This window comes from Odocoileus virginianus, chromosome 2 (assembly GCF_023699985.2).
Source record: "Odocoileus virginianus isolate 20LAN1187 ecotype Illinois chromosome 2, Ovbor_1.2, whole genome shotgun sequence".
Classification (NCBI taxonomy): domain Eukaryota; kingdom Metazoa; phylum Chordata; class Mammalia; order Artiodactyla; family Cervidae; genus Odocoileus; species Odocoileus virginianus.
In genome coordinates this window covers 99,992,541-100,007,244 of record NC_069675.1, presented here as the reverse complement: position 1 = coordinate 100,007,244, position 14,704 = coordinate 99,992,541, and the positions used below count along the sequence as shown (strand labels likewise).

Below are 14,704 nucleotides of genomic sequence, written 5' to 3'. Positions count from 1 at the left end.
AGACGCCCAGACGGGACAGGCATTGTCAGAGGCCTCGCAGTGAACAAGCATCCAAATCAAGGCCAGAAGCCTGCCTGCCGTGGTCATGGGGAGCGGGCATGGCCCTCTGACCACCAGTGGTCCAGCAGTCCGCGCGGCGGCCCCCAGGTGGGCCAGAACTGCATGGCGCTGGGCTCCTCTGCAGGCCCAGGGCCCCCCACCCCAGGGCAGGGCCTCGGCACACCCAGGCTGTGCGGATTCGGGGCCCCAAGGACCTTCTTCCTCAAGTGCGTTCAGTCCCAGCCCTTCTAGCTGGGAGCTCCATGTTGCTCTGAGGCTGAGGCTGAGCTCCCAGGCTTCTCCCTGCTGAAATGCAGACTCAAAACCGGGGCCCTCGGCCACAGCCCCTCATGGCCTCCGGGGGCAGAGCCCCAGAAGTAAAGTTTCCGTGTCTTCTCCCAGAACACCTGGCCCTCCAGGCCTAGACGGAAGGACCTTCCGCACACCAGGTCTTAAAAAGCTTCTCTGTCATTTTTTATTATATTGAACACTTTTTTCTTGTTTTTTGTTTTTGGCAACTTGTGTATCTTCTTTGTGAAGTGTCTGCTCAAACTTTTTGCCCATTTTGTTGCTGATATTGTTGGTATTTTTATTATGGAACTGTACAATATCTTCCTAGATCCTGGATAGTAATTCTCTTGTCAGATCCACCTTTTGTGACTATTGCCTCCATACCTAATGAGCAAATGTTTAAATTCTGATGAGATCTAATTTAACTTTTTTTATCTTTTCAGTTCAGTTCAGTCGCTCAGTCGTGTCCGACTCTTTGCGATCCCATGGACTGCAGCACACCAGGCTTCCCTGTCCATTACCAAGTCCCAGAGTTTATCCAAACTCAACTCCGATGAGTCCATGATGCCAACCAACCATCTCATCCTCTGTCATCCCCTTCTCCTCCTGCCCTCAATCTTTCCCAGCATCAGGGTCTTTTCCAATGAGTCAGCTCTTCACATCAGGTGGCCAAAGTATTGAAGCTTCAGCTTCAACATCAGTCCTTCCAATGAACACCCAGGGCTGATCTCCCTTAGGATGGACTGGTTGGATCTCCTTGCAGTCCAAGGGACTCTCAAGAGTCTTCTCCAACACCACAATTCAAAAGCACCGATTCTTTGGCACTCAGCTTTATTTATAGTCCAACTCTCACATCCATACATGACTACTGGGAAAATCATAGCTTTGACTAGATGGACCTTTGTTGGCAAAGTAATGTCTCTGCTTTTTAATAAGCTGTCTAGGTTGATCACAGATTTTCTTCCAAGGAACAAAGGTCTTTTAATTTTATGGCTGCAGTCACCATCTGCAGTGATCTTGGAGCCCAAGAAAATAAAGTCTATCACTGTTTCCACTGTTTCCCTGTCTATTTGCCATGAAGTGATGGGACTGGATGCCATGATCCTAGTTTTCTCAATGTTGAGTTTTAAGCCAGCTTTTTCACTCTCCTCCTTCACTTTCATCAAGAGGAAATTTAGTTCCTCTTCACTTTCTTCCATAAAGGTGGTGTCATCTGTATATCTGAGGTTATTGATATTTCTCCTGGCAATCTTGATTCCAGCTTGTGCTTCATCCAATCTGGCATTTCTCATGATGTACTCTGCATATAAGTTAAATAAGCAAAGTGACAGTTTACAGCCTTGATGTACTCCTTCCCCAATTTGGAACCAGTCTGTTGTTCCATGTCCAGTTCTAACTGTTGCATCTTGACCTGCATATAGATTTCTCAGGAGGCAGGTCAGGTGGTCTGATATTCCCATCTCTTTCACAATTTTCCACAGTTTGTTGTGATCCACACAAAGGCTTTAGCACAGTCAATAAAGCAGAAATAGATGTTTCTCTGGAACTCTCATGCTTTTTCAATGATCCAACGGATGTTGGCAATTTGATCTCTGGCTCCTCTGCCTTTTCTAAAACCAGCTTGAACATCTGGAAGTTCACAGTTCATGTACTGTTGAAGCCTGGCTTGGAGAATTTTGAGCATTACTTTGCTAGCCTATGAGATCAGTGCAACTCTGTGTAGTTTGAGCATTCTTTGGTATTGCCTTTCTTTGGGAAAGGAATGAAAACTGACGTTTTCTAGTCCTGTGGTCACTGCTGAGTTTTCCAAATTTACTGACATATTGAGTGCAGCACTTTCACAGCATCATCTTTTAGGATTTGAAATAGTTCAAATGGAATTCCATCACCTCCACTAGTTTTGTTCATAGTGATGCTTCCTAAGGTCCACTTGACTTCATATTCCAGGATGTCTGGCTCTAAGTGAATGATCACACCATCGTGATTATCTGGGTCATGAAGGGTTTTTTGCATAGTTTTTCTGGGTATTCTTGCCCCCTATTCTTAATATCTTCTGCTTCTGTTACGTGCATACCATTTCTATTCTTTATTGAGCCCACCTTTGCGTGAAATATTCCCTTGGTATCTCTAATTTTCTTGAAGAGATCTCTTGTCTTTCCCATTCTATTGTTTCCTCTATTTCTTTGCACTGATCACTGAGGAAGGCTTTCTTATCTCTCCTGGCTATTCTTTAGAACTCTGCACTCAAATGGGAATATCTTTCCTTTTCTCCTTTGCCTTTAGCTTCTCTTCTTTTCTCAGCTATTTGTAAGGCCTCCTCAGACAACCGTTTTGCCTTTTTGCATTTCTTTTTCTTGGGGATGGTCTTGATCACTGCCTCCTGTACAATGTCATCTACCTATGAGATCCAATCCCTTGAATCTATTTGCCACTTTCACTGTATAATTGTAAGGGATTTGATTTAGGTCATACCTGAATGGTCTAGTGGTTTTCCCTACTTTCTTCAATTTTAGTCTGAATATGGCAATAAGGAGTTCATGATCTGAGCCACAGTCAGCTCCTGGTCTTGTTTTTGCTGACTGTATAGAGCTTCTCTGTCTTTGGCTGCAAAGAATATAAAATAATCATGGAAGAATTTTATATTTTATGATTATTGTTTTTCGTGACCTGTGTCATCTTTCCCTCCCTCTCGCTTCCTTTCTTGCCTCCCTGCCAGGCCAAATTACACTCTCTGATGCATTCCCTTTAAGAGCTTCACAGTTAAACGTCTTCCCTCTCGCTCAGGAGGGCTCTCTTCTGTCCTAGTTCCCTTTTTCCCTGGCTGCCAGGAAGCTCAGCACTGCAGTCCGGGCCATCCACACGGTCACTCTGCTTGCTCCCCCCCAGACCCCGCCCTCCAGGGTCAGCATTGTCTTCCCCTGTCCTGTCTGTGTTCCCTGACACGCGTGTGCCCCCGGAAGACCTCCTCAGACTTTAGGAGAGGGAGGTGGACCCAGGCTTCGTTTGTTTAAATGTGCACACAGCAGAGCTATGTCCACCAGCGAGGCTGATGTCCAAAAGGCCCCGCACGAGCTCAGGCGGGCACGGGTCCTGGGGAAGCAGGTCTGGGTGCTGGGTGTCTGAGGGCTGGCGAGAAAACGAAGATGAGGGGCAGTCTTTAAATTACCAACAGCCAATGGGGGTGGGCAGTGGAGAGCTGGTCCCCAGGGGCCCACCCACCCTCTACAGGACAGGACGGCTCTGCTTTTCTTTCCAGCCGGGACCCCCAGCATCCGGGACCCCCAGCCCCAGGGGTTCCAGAGCCTCCTCTGCAGTCATCCGGAGGGCGGGTCCGGGAGACAGTGCCTGGCCCCGGATCACGGTGGGGGGACAGCTGGCCTCAGCCTCCAGACGGGAACAGAAAAGAGAGTCTCGCTGTCCCCATTGCCCCAACCCTGTTTCAAGGAGCGGCCAAGTGACCGTTCCCAGACAGGAAAAACTATGCAAGTGTTCGTCGCTCAGCCGTGTCCGACTCTCTGCGACCCCGTGGACTGTGGCCCGCCAGGCTCCTCTGTCCGTGGGATTCTCCAGGCAAGAACACTGGAGCGGGGTAATGCCCTCCTGCAGGGGACCTTCCCACCCCAGGGACTGAACCTGGGTTTCCCGCGTTGCAGGCAGATTCTCCAGGAACGCCCGCTCCCCGCCGGGGGTCCTTCCCAAATTCGGTCACAAGGCCCTTGGTGAGGAACTGGGGCCTGTTCTGTCAGCAGCATGATGCCCGGCCCTGCGCTGGTTCCCAGTCTCAGCGTTTTAACGCCCTGTTTCACCGGCACTCGGCATCTGGAGCCAGCAGCCCCAGGTCCAAGTGGGCGCCATTCGGCACAGAGGGGGAGCCCAGCTGGCCCTTTAAGAAGAGGGGGCTGCTCCTGGCACAGCGCACAGCGGCCCCGCCAGAGACGGGCACGTTCCTGGTCCTTCTGGAAGGCTGAGCTGGAAAGGAGACAAAATGTTCTTGCACAGCTCAGTAAACAAGCCTAAAGTGTTTTGAAAGCCGCTGCCGACATAAAGGCCTGTGAAGTAAATGCAAGAATTGCAAAAGAAAGGCCAGCTGCTGGGCTGGGGGTGGGGGTGGTGGGGAACGTGGGCAGGAGGAGGGCCTCCAGGCGGCCCCCCACCCGCCCCGGGCGCCCCGGGGGCCGGTCCCCTGCCAGCCCGTGCCCCGGGCCACGGCCTGTGTGTGCAGACGTGGGGGCCGCGTGGAGGCCTCACCGAGAGGGTGCGAGTCTATACGCAGCTCTGGGAGGGAACACAGAGCGTGTCGATGCCTGTGGGCGTTCTGTGCCGTGGGCGTGCCCCTGTGTCCCTGCGTGTGAGCTCCCCGGCTCACCCCACCCCTTCCTGAGGAACCCAGGTGGAGGAGACCCAGGTTAGCGCCACCCTCGGAAGGAAGCAGGGAGCCTGGCTCCCCAGGGAGCTGATTCAGGGATACCTGGCGTCTGAAGGTGAGACTCGGGCGGGAGGCGAGCCTGGCAGGAAGGCACGCTCCAGGGCCAGACCTGCTCCGCCGCTGGTCTCTCGGCTCCTCCGGGAGCGTTTTACGCAGTAATGATGGTGCTGAGGGCCTAGAAGCTCCCAAGGGGCGCCCCCAGGTCCCTGGCACGCGTGGCCTCAGACGCCAAAGGCTCACTTTCCTGGCAAAGAGCAGGACCCCGCCCAGCTCAGCCCCTCCCCGCTCGGTCCACCTGGGGCTCAGTCTTCTCATCAGTAAAATGGTCAGGACACCACCTCCGTCCCAAGACGGAGATGAGAGCCCATGTGGGGGCGAGGCGCCCACAGCAGAGACACCTGCCCCCCACACCTGCCCACCCCTGCCCTGTCCCACCTCTGCACCGTGGACGGGAGGAAGGTGGCCAGGTGGGGCCCTGGCCTTGGACTGCCTGGGACCATCAGCCTCACCCCGGGGAGGAATCAGCTCCCCCCATCACCACCAAGTCCACCACCCTCCCCGCTCAGGAGCCGCGAGGGCTGGCTGTTGGCCCGACTCAGGACTGGGCCCTGGAGGGACGGCACCCCAGTTGGGCTGGTTGGCCCCGGACAAGCACCAGCCAGGGCAGTGCATGCACTGCAGGGCGGGGGCGACACGGTGGCCTTGGGGAGGACAGTGGAGGCTTCTGCAGGCTGGAGGACCAGGGGGTGGGTAGGGGGAGCCAGGGGAAAGGCAGGTAGACCGGAGAACGGGCTGGGACTGCAGGCCGCACACAGTGGGTGCTCCAGGGGAAAGGCAGGTAGACCAGAGAACGGGCTGGGACTGCAGGCCGCACACAGTGGGTGCTCCAGGGGAAAGGCAGGTAGACCGGAGAACGGGCTGGGACTGCAGGCCGCACACAGTGGGTGCTCCAGGGGAAAGGCAGGTAGACCAGAGAACGGGCTGGGACTGCAGGCCGCACACAGTGGGTGCTCCAGGGGAAAGGCAGGTAGACCGGAGGACGGGCTGGGACTGCAGGCCGCACACAGTGGGTGCTCAGTGAACGCCTGGTGGGTGACTGAGCACAGCCCGTGAGGCCGGAGAGAACAGATGCCCACAGAGTGGCTCCCTCTAAGTCGCGCGGTGGTGCGCCTGGCCCCGCGGCTCAGTCCCTCCCTGCCCGAGATACTGGTGCTCCCAGGCTCGGTGCCCAGTGAGGGGTCCCCCACCGCCCACTAGTGTGTCTCAGAGGCTTGCAACAGCCTCCCGAGGCGCAGGGCTCCTCGCCAGCAGCCTCTCTGTCCTCGTCGCGGGAGCCAGGCAGCACGGGAGCAGCCAAGGCCCTGAATTCCTGCCCGAACCCGCGGGGTGGCCCCAGGGGCCGGGGAGCATCCCCCAGCCTGGCTGCCGCGGGTGGAGTCCCAGCCAGGAGGCCCATCTGGGAGCCAGGCAGCAGGGAGGGGCCGCGGGGGCTGCCAACCAATGCCAGCGCCGCCAGGCCCTCCACCCCTCGGCTGGCGCGGGGGACTCCATGGCGGGCCGGGCCTCCAGGCACCTGCGAGCCGAGCCACGCCGCAACCGCAGGCCCAATGAAGCCACTTTTTCAAGTGCCCGGGAGAGAGAGGGGGACACCGGTGTTCTGTTCCCCCCGCCCAGCCCTGGAGAGCTGGGGCGGCAGATGGCGTGGGGGCAGGGGGGCACACCCTGAGGGGCCCCCAGTGCTCGGCACCCGGGCACATGGGCAGCAGGCCCCGTGTCCAGGACCCCTCTGTAGGTCCCGCGCTGGTGCTGGCCTCAGCGGCCCGCTGACACCCCGTGTGTCAGGAAGGGGATGAAGCCACAAAGTGTCGTCCGGAGGGGCCGGGGCAAAGCCAGGTTGAGGAGCCGTGCTGGCCTCTCAGGACCACGCCCCAGACTGTAGCAGCCTTCCTCCCGCGCTGACCGCTCTCCCCAGGGCCAGGCTGGGTCTCCGAGAGTGTCCATACGGGATCTACCATCACTGTCCTGAAGGCCACAGATGCTGGGCAGGGGGGAGCCTCACGTCCCCCAAGGAGGCTGTGGAAGGTCACCTAACGTGTCCAAGGCCACACGGTCAGTGGATGGACAGAGGGACATGAGCCCAGGTCTGCCCCTGCTCCCGAGGACTGAAGGCTGGGTCACAGGCCGGGCAGTCGGGGCCGTGATCCCCCAGCTGGAGTGGTCAGTCACTCTACCCAGGGGAGGGGCGTCAGCACCCCCAGCCAGCAGCTCCAGGCCTTCCCTACCCGCCGACGCCTGGCATACCTGCCCCTCCATGCTTGGGGTCCAGAGGACATGGCAGCGTTGACCAGCGGGGCTTGTCGGGGCCCTGCTGTGTGCCGTTTGAGGACCACGGCCTGCCCAGCACAGGGCTCGGGGGTCCAGGGAGATGCCAACTGAGGCTGGACAACCCGCAGTGGATGTAGGATTTGACCTGAACCCGGAGGACATCAGCAACTCGATGGACATGAGTTTGGGTAAACTCTGGGAGTTGGTGATGGACAGAGAGGCCTGGCATGCTGCGGTCCATGGAGTCGCAAAGGGCTGGACACGAATGAGCGACTGACCTGAACTGAGCTGAACTGGATGCCCGAGACCTCCATATCCTGCAGCCCTTCCCCGGGGACCCCATTAACACTTCACAGAGCCCGTGTTCCTGGAAAAGCTTCTGGAAGCCTTGGGGCAGCTGGGCGTTTCCCCCACTCCCAAGGGAACACAGAGCTTCGTCTTCTGGGGCAGGGGGTCCTTGAGGGTTTGGGGGCCACTCCCTAAGACAAAGCCACCAAGTCAAACAGCCACTCTGGCTAAAGGGCTGGGAGAGCCCAAGTCCACACCCTCACCCTTCCTGCTGGGCATTTCTCACCGGGTTCAGCAGACATGTAAGAGCTCATGGTCCCACCTGAGGCCTCACGTACTTTCCGGCATCACCTCCCCAAAATACGCGCTGCCAGTGGTCCACTCCCTCGCTACACAACCCTCCCTGGCTCCCCATTACCCCCGCACGACTGTTCTCATCGCTCCCCATGCCAGTCTCTCCTTCCCAGCTCAGCTCCCCACACTGAGGTCACACCTCCTCCTCCTGGGCCTTCCTCCTGGGGGCCCTTGGGGTGTCCAGTTTTGCCAGGAGGCACCTCCCGGTCTGACCCACTCCCCTCTTCACAGAGGCCCGAGCGCAGTGCCCAGCCCCTCCCAGCTCTGCATTCAAGCTGGTCTGCAAAGCTCATTCACACTAGAGTGGAGTGAGCTAAAAGCGGCTTCGGGGTGAATTTGCTCTGGAAACACATTACTGTTTATGTGGAGCTCCTAGAAGTCACCCTTGAGCCAAAGGCCCGGAAGTTTAGATTTCAAGTTGGGGGCACTCTCCTGCTCCCCTCATTTCCAAGGCCCACAGTGGCCAGCACCTTGCTGGGCCCCTCCTGGAGCCGGCAGCAGGACTGGATCAGGCTGGCAGGGGTCTGGCCTGCACTCCAGACCCCCTCCATCCCCATCCCGAGGCTTAGGGCCCTCTGATCCCGGATGTGCCCCTGGGTCGTGGGACTCCAGGAACCAGAGAGGGATCCCACAGGAAGGGTCTGGTGGGGGAAGTGGGTCCCAGGCCCCACCACCAGGCAGGCGGGGAGGCCACAGGCCCCGAATTCCAGGCTAATTGGCGTCTGGCAGAGCGCACTCCTCAACCCCAGCCTGCTTTCCTGCCAGGTCTGTGCGCTGACCACCCCCCCAAACCCGACTGCCGGGGCCGCCCCAGGAAGCCGCTGACCGGGCGCTCTCCCAGCCAGCAGGCACCACGGTGGCTGGGCTCCGGGCCTGGGAGGCGTGTCTCCCTGACCTCGGGGCCAGAGCATTGCAGCGAAGCCAGCCGGAGACAGAGGCGGGCTCCGGAGGCGTGCAGGGGAGATTATAGGCGGCTCGTAAACACTGATAGGAAGATGTGTCTGCTCTGACCCAGATGCGGGGATGGGAAGCCGGCTCCGGGCAGAGCTCTCCCCCGGGAATTGCCCAACTGAACTGTTGCAATGAGCTAGGATTCCAGGGTCAGCCCTGCAGACTGCTGCCCGGGCCGGGCCTCCCGGCTGCCCTGAGCACCTAGGGTGCGGGGACAGTGGCTGCCAGCACGGGGAAAGGCCAGCGTCCCTGGGCCCTGCGCCCTGCAGTCTGTGGCTGGGAGATGAGGGGCAGGAATCAGGCCTCTGGGGCAGCAGTGGCTTAGGGCTGACCATTCACATCCCAGGACAGTCCAAGATGCCCCCACCTGCCCCCAGGAAACACGGAAGACCCAGGCCCACGCCTGACGACCATGGGCCCTGGCTGCAGCTCCACAGCCCTGGCCCAGCAGGGCTCCTCAACCCACTCCCGGCCCACTGCAGCCCTGCCCTCTTCCATCCCGTGGACCCTGGGGCGGGGGTGGGCAGCTGATCGCGCTGCCAGCAGAAGGGGCCTTAAATTTGCCCCAGCACGTGCCCTCTGGGCTCACCAGACTCCGGGAGGCCATGCGCCCCGGCCTCACCTGCCCGTCACACAGGGCAGCCAGGCCCCCATCCACCCACCCTGCCCCACCTCCCCGGGCAGAGGGCAAAGCAACCCCATTCCTTCTACAGGCGTTTACCAAATCCCTCCTTTTGTTCTTCAGAATCTGATTTCTTTTTTGGTCCAACCACGGTTTACTGAGCACTTTACAATAGGTGGGAGGCCATCTCGCTCCCTGGACCTGCCAGGAAGCAGAGGTTCCCGCCCCATCCTAGGGTGACGAAGGGGGGAAGGGTCCAGCCAGGACCACAGAGCCTGCGGTTCAAGCCCTTCCGCCACCCTCCTCCTCCTTCCAAGCGTCATGCTGCCCATCGGCCCAGTAGGGCAACCCCTCGGGCCTCTCATCTCTGAGCAGCCCAGACCAGGATGGCCCAGCCCCAGCCGGAGCAGACACAGCCTGCCAGAGGACCGAGGGCTGGGGAGACCCGCAGGGAAAATGCCTCCTGGGCCCCCGTCCCCTCTTGTGAGGTCAGGGTCCTGCCTGGATTCAGGGACACCGTCTGGGTAGCAATGGCTCCTTTCACACATTCCTCTGGCTGAGGGGTCAACCCCAGAGGAGGCGCCTCCACAGCCAAGGAGCCCCCAGTTCCCCACCACTGAGAGGCGTAGCTCCCACCCACAGTGGGGCCTAGTGCTTGGGCTCCCTGCCAAGTTCTTGGTGGGAACCCCCAGGACATGCTGGCATCCAAGCCCGCCTCCCAGCTCAAGCTACCACTTGATCACAGACGCCCAAGCAGGAAGCAGAACCTTCTGGAATGCTCAGAGGTGACAGGCTTGGCTCAGAGTCCCACTCTTCAGCCAAGGCCATGCTCAAGGATGGGTCTAGGACCACCGGCTGGCCCGTCCCCAGCAGGACCCGTGTAATCCGCCCAGAGCAACACGGCTAGTTAAAAGTTTTATTGATTGAACACAATTGAGTGTTAGTAGTAAAAGTTCTCCTGATGTAACCCACTTTTTCTTAATGGGTAATCTCAGACACTCAAGTTTGTATGTTAAAGGAGCTTTAGGACAATTTAATAGCTCATAAAATTTTATAGTCCCAGTTGAAATCAGAGTGATAACTCTGGCCTGCACGATGATAGTTTGCTAAATGTCTCTCATCTATTTTTCCCCCTGTTTATTGGAAAGTTAACATCTGCTCCACTATGGGTGGAAAGAAAAGGGAAGGGAAAAAACGATCTATTTTTCTAGAAGGGAGGTGAGAGATTTGGGCCCTCCTGGCAGCATTCTATGTTCCAAACACATGATTTTCCTTTAAGTCAAAAAGAGGTTTGAGAAAGCAGCTGACCCGCAGTTCACAGAAGGAACGCCCCGGCAGGCGCAGGGACCCCTGGGTGGCCGCGGAGCTCCAGAAGTCTATCCAGGCCACGGCCGTGTCCCGGGCTCAGCCCCAACCCGGGGAGCCCATTAAGAGGCACTACCTGCTAATTGATAAAGCGCCCACGTGTGGAGGTCCAGCAGGGCCCACAAAGGCCAAGGACACCAGTTCACTGCCTGCAAGGAGCTTGCCTTTGGCAGGTTAAACTCTAACCAGGCTCTGCACCCAGGCGGCCCTGCTGAAGGCTTCTGGGAGGCCGCAGAGGTGGGACCGGGGCTCCGGGAATGAGCAGGAGCCAGAAGCAGGGTCTGAAGGACAGGAGAGCCTGGAGTCCCCGCTGTCCCCCAGGCAGTGCTGCCCGACCTCAGGGAGCCTCGGTTTCCTTGTCTTTCAAGTGGGAATCACATGGTTAACACCTACCTCTCAGGGTCAGTGTCAGGGTAATATCAAGTAAAGCATGTGGAATGCCGGCCAGAACTGGGGCTTCAAACACATCAGCAACAAGAAGGAAGTTGGGGGAAAACAACGTGGATGAACCTCAAAGACATGCTCCCAGGCGAGAGAAGGCAGACATGAACGGCCACGTGTGGCCGGAAAGTGTGCGGCATGAGGACATCCCTGGAGACAGAAACCAGACTGGGGGTTGCCAGGAGCTGGGAGGGGAGGTTTCCTTTGGGATGATGACAGGTTCTGGAGCCAGACAGAGGGCTGGGAGCACAGCACTGTGAACGGGCCGAACGTCCCCTGCTGGCCCACTTGGCAGCGGTTCACTTTATTCTAGGTGAATTCACCTCGACAAACATTGCTCTTAAAGAAAGGAATGTGTGTTGACAAACCTGAGGGGTGAAAAGATCGCCAGGCCAGACCCCAGACATGCTGCCCCCCGTGAAGACGCGCTCCTTCAGCCTGCGAAGGGGGGATGCCGCGTCTCCCCCACCCTTCCCCGGCCCTGGGAACTTGCAGCCCGGCTAGCAGCGCCCAGAGGCGCCTGGACTCGGCCGGCACTGGGGAGGGTGCCCGTCAGCTGCCCCGGGGAGGGTGCTGGAGAGGCCTGCGTCCAGGGCTGCTGGGAGGGCTACCGCACAGGAAAGGTGATTCACGGGGGCTCGCTAGGAAGAGAGACGCACTCGCTTCAGGCACACTCGCTGCACCTGCTAGGGAGCCCCCTGCCCCATCTGCCCCAGCCCCTGGGGGGCGCTCTGCGCCTCTGCCCACCCCCCAGCCAAGCCCCGATCCTGGCTCCTCTGGATCCCTCCAGATTTCCCGTCCCAATCCCACCGAGCGGGCACAGGGAGCTGGGGCTGGGGGTCTCTGGGCTGTGACCCCCCCACCCCGCAGGCAGCCTGGACACAGTGTGAGCCCACCTGCCTGGGGAGAAGGCGGCCCCGCCTGGCACCCGCGGAGGAAGCACGGGCCACGGGCGGCTGACATGGAGGCAGTGCTGGGCGTTCCCCCCCGGGGCCCCACTCCCCGGACAGCCTCCTGGGCTTCTGCCTCTGGGGTAAAGGATGAAAAGAGGCCACGTGCCTCCTGGCACAGGGGAGCATCCAGGTGGGGGGAAGGGGAGCACTGTCACTCGGGACTCAGGTACCCGAAGACCATGTGGGCACTCAGCTGGGTGAGGCCGGCCTGACCAACCACACTGCCTGGTGGGACAGTGAGCCACAGGTGCCCAGGTCTGCCCAGACCAGGCTGGGAGTCGCCCAGGATCTGCAATGTCGCTTGACTGGCAATACACGTACCTACCAAGGAACCTACAAAATCTTCAAATTCACAAAGGCTCTAACGGGTCCATGACCCCTGAAAAGCAAGCAAGTGTCACAGAAAAGTGCTTACGATCCCTCCCGGCCCGTGATACCCCGCACTGTAGGAGGAGACAGATTTGCTGACCACCTGGCTTTACTTGGGGTGGGCTTGCCATTTTCTCCAAGAAGCGGGTTCCATTAAACCCGGATGCCCAAGACCCTGAGACCAGGCCGCTGAAGCACGGGGCTGGACGGCCCAGCTTGGGCACCGCACGCCGGCTGGCCCTGCCCCAAGTCCCAGCGCCCGGCTCACGCACCCAGACAAACCCCACCGGTCAGGCCCGCGGCGACCTTACACACGGCTCCGGCAGCAGCAGCAGCCCGCTGGCCCACCGCCCTCCCCGGGCCTCGCTGCCCGCCCCGTCCAGAGCCTGCAGGCTCCATCCCATCTCTAGGTCACCGCCTTGAGACCGTCCCACCTGCAAAGTCCCCCCCCGACCCTGGACACAGGGACGCCCCCCGAGGCCCACCCTCAGAGCCCCCAGCAGTTGTCCAGTCACTCCGTTCTGTGCTCTGCCCCAGCCTCTGTGGGGCCTGACGCCTTCCCTGCTGTGTCTGCCGAGCGCAGGTGAATGTTGAACGAGGACCGGATTGCGAAACAGCAAACACTTGAGATCCAGACACTGGAGTTTGAACCCCAGCCCGGCTGCTGTATTGTGACCTTGGTTGAGCTGGTCAGTTCGTCCTTCTTGTCCATAAAATGGACAGCGAGACACCGAGATGCACAGACCATCAGTCTGCCTACCCGCGAATCTCAAGAACGAAAGGATTTTTTAGGCGGTCTGGAGACCAGCCCCACCCCGAAGAGAAGAACTGCAGCTAACTCCTCCAACGTGTCGACAGCAGTGCCTCGTGGGCACTGAAATAATCAAATCACAGGAGGAGAGCGGGGGCGAGGGGAGGATAATTGAATATCAGAGAGGAAGCTAGTCAGGTCAGCCGTTCCACGGCTCATTCCCGTATCTGTTTTCTAAAACAGCCCCCAGTGAAACATTTCTATTATTTCAAGACTTCTAAAACAATGTCGTAACATCCTATAGCCATCATCATAACAACTGTACTTATTGAACACCTACTATGTGCCGTGAAGCTCCCAAGGTGGGTCTTACTCTCCCACTTTGCAGCCAGGAAAACCACGACCACGCCGGCCCAGCAGTGAGACCAGGCCGGGGCCAGACCCTAGGTGGGCCTGGGCGGGAAGCTGGCCGCCCTCCCTTGCACCACCACCGTGGAAAGCCCTCACCCCGTTTCCAGGCATCCGCGCGCAGCCCTTCCCCATCAGGCTTAGGCCCTGCCCTGCTTTTTATTTCAAAGTCTGGTTACCACAGATGCAAAATGAAAAATGAGCCAATAACCCAGTGAATCTGAGCCAGTCGGTGCGAATGCAATAACCGCGGCGAGGACAGGGCGGCGGGTCCAGCCAGACGGATTACGCGGACGGCGCGGGCAGAAGCTGGCCGCTCGGGCTCCCAGGGGCAGCAGCAGGGCACAGGAAGGTCTCACTCTGAGGGTCAGAGGAGCTCCGGCCTGGGCAGGAAGGACCCCGGCTCTGGCTGAGACTCACCATCCCCGGTGAGGGGCCTGGAGCAGGGCTGTGTCCCTCTGCCCCGCGGCTGCCAGGTCTGGACTCCGAGAACACACGCCTGGAGAGTTCCAGCCCAGATGAGGATGCCCAGACGTTAGTGCTACCAGGAGTGGTAACCGGGCGTAATCCTGGTCGGCCTGAATGACAGCTTTCCAAGAGTGGATGGCACAGGTGGCCAAGGCATTTGGGGGATGGAGATTCTAAACTCGTCTTTAAACTGAGGCATAGTTGGACAATGTTAGTTTCAGGTACACTGCAGGGTGATTCAGTTACACACACACACATACTTATTTTTCAGATTCCTTTTCATTACTGTTGCTGTTGTTCAGGTGCTGTCGTGTCTGACTCTTCGCGACCCCATGGACGGCAGCACGCTAGGCTTCGCTGTCCCTCACAATCTCCCGGAGTTTGCTCAGATCATGTCCACTGACTCGGTGATGCCATCCAACCATCTCACCCTCTGTTGTCCCCTTCTCCTCCTGCCCCCAATCTTTCCCAGAATCAGGCTCTTACCTGGCTGATGGGATAAACAGTATCAAAGATGCCGGACCCCATGAAAGTAGCTGTGTGTTATCCGGCCCAGGAGAAGCTTCATGACTCCCAGGCAGGATGGAAGGGAGACCCACTCCCAGGAGCTATTTTCTGCAGCACAGAACGCCCCATGGGGGGCTGTCAGGGGA

At 58.7% G+C, this 14,704-nt stretch overlaps 2 long non-coding RNA genes across 2 annotated transcripts; one reads left to right on the top strand and one right to left on the bottom strand.

The window, feature by feature from the left end:
* Positions 1-491: 491 nt before the first annotated feature.
* Positions 492-5,200, bottom strand: LOC139031267 (uncharacterized). Its single transcript, XR_011483741.1, has 2 exons — positions 4,799-5,200; positions 492-4,299 (listed from the first exon to the last, which is right to left on the bottom strand). It is a non-coding gene; the product is annotated as an uncharacterized lncRNA (long non-coding RNA).
* On the top strand, positions 4,561-10,397 carry LOC139031268 (uncharacterized). Its single transcript, XR_011483742.1, has 2 exons — positions 4,561-4,811; positions 6,729-10,397. It is a non-coding gene; the product is annotated as an uncharacterized lncRNA (long non-coding RNA).
* The last annotated feature ends 4,307 nt before the right edge of the window (positions 10,398-14,704 follow it).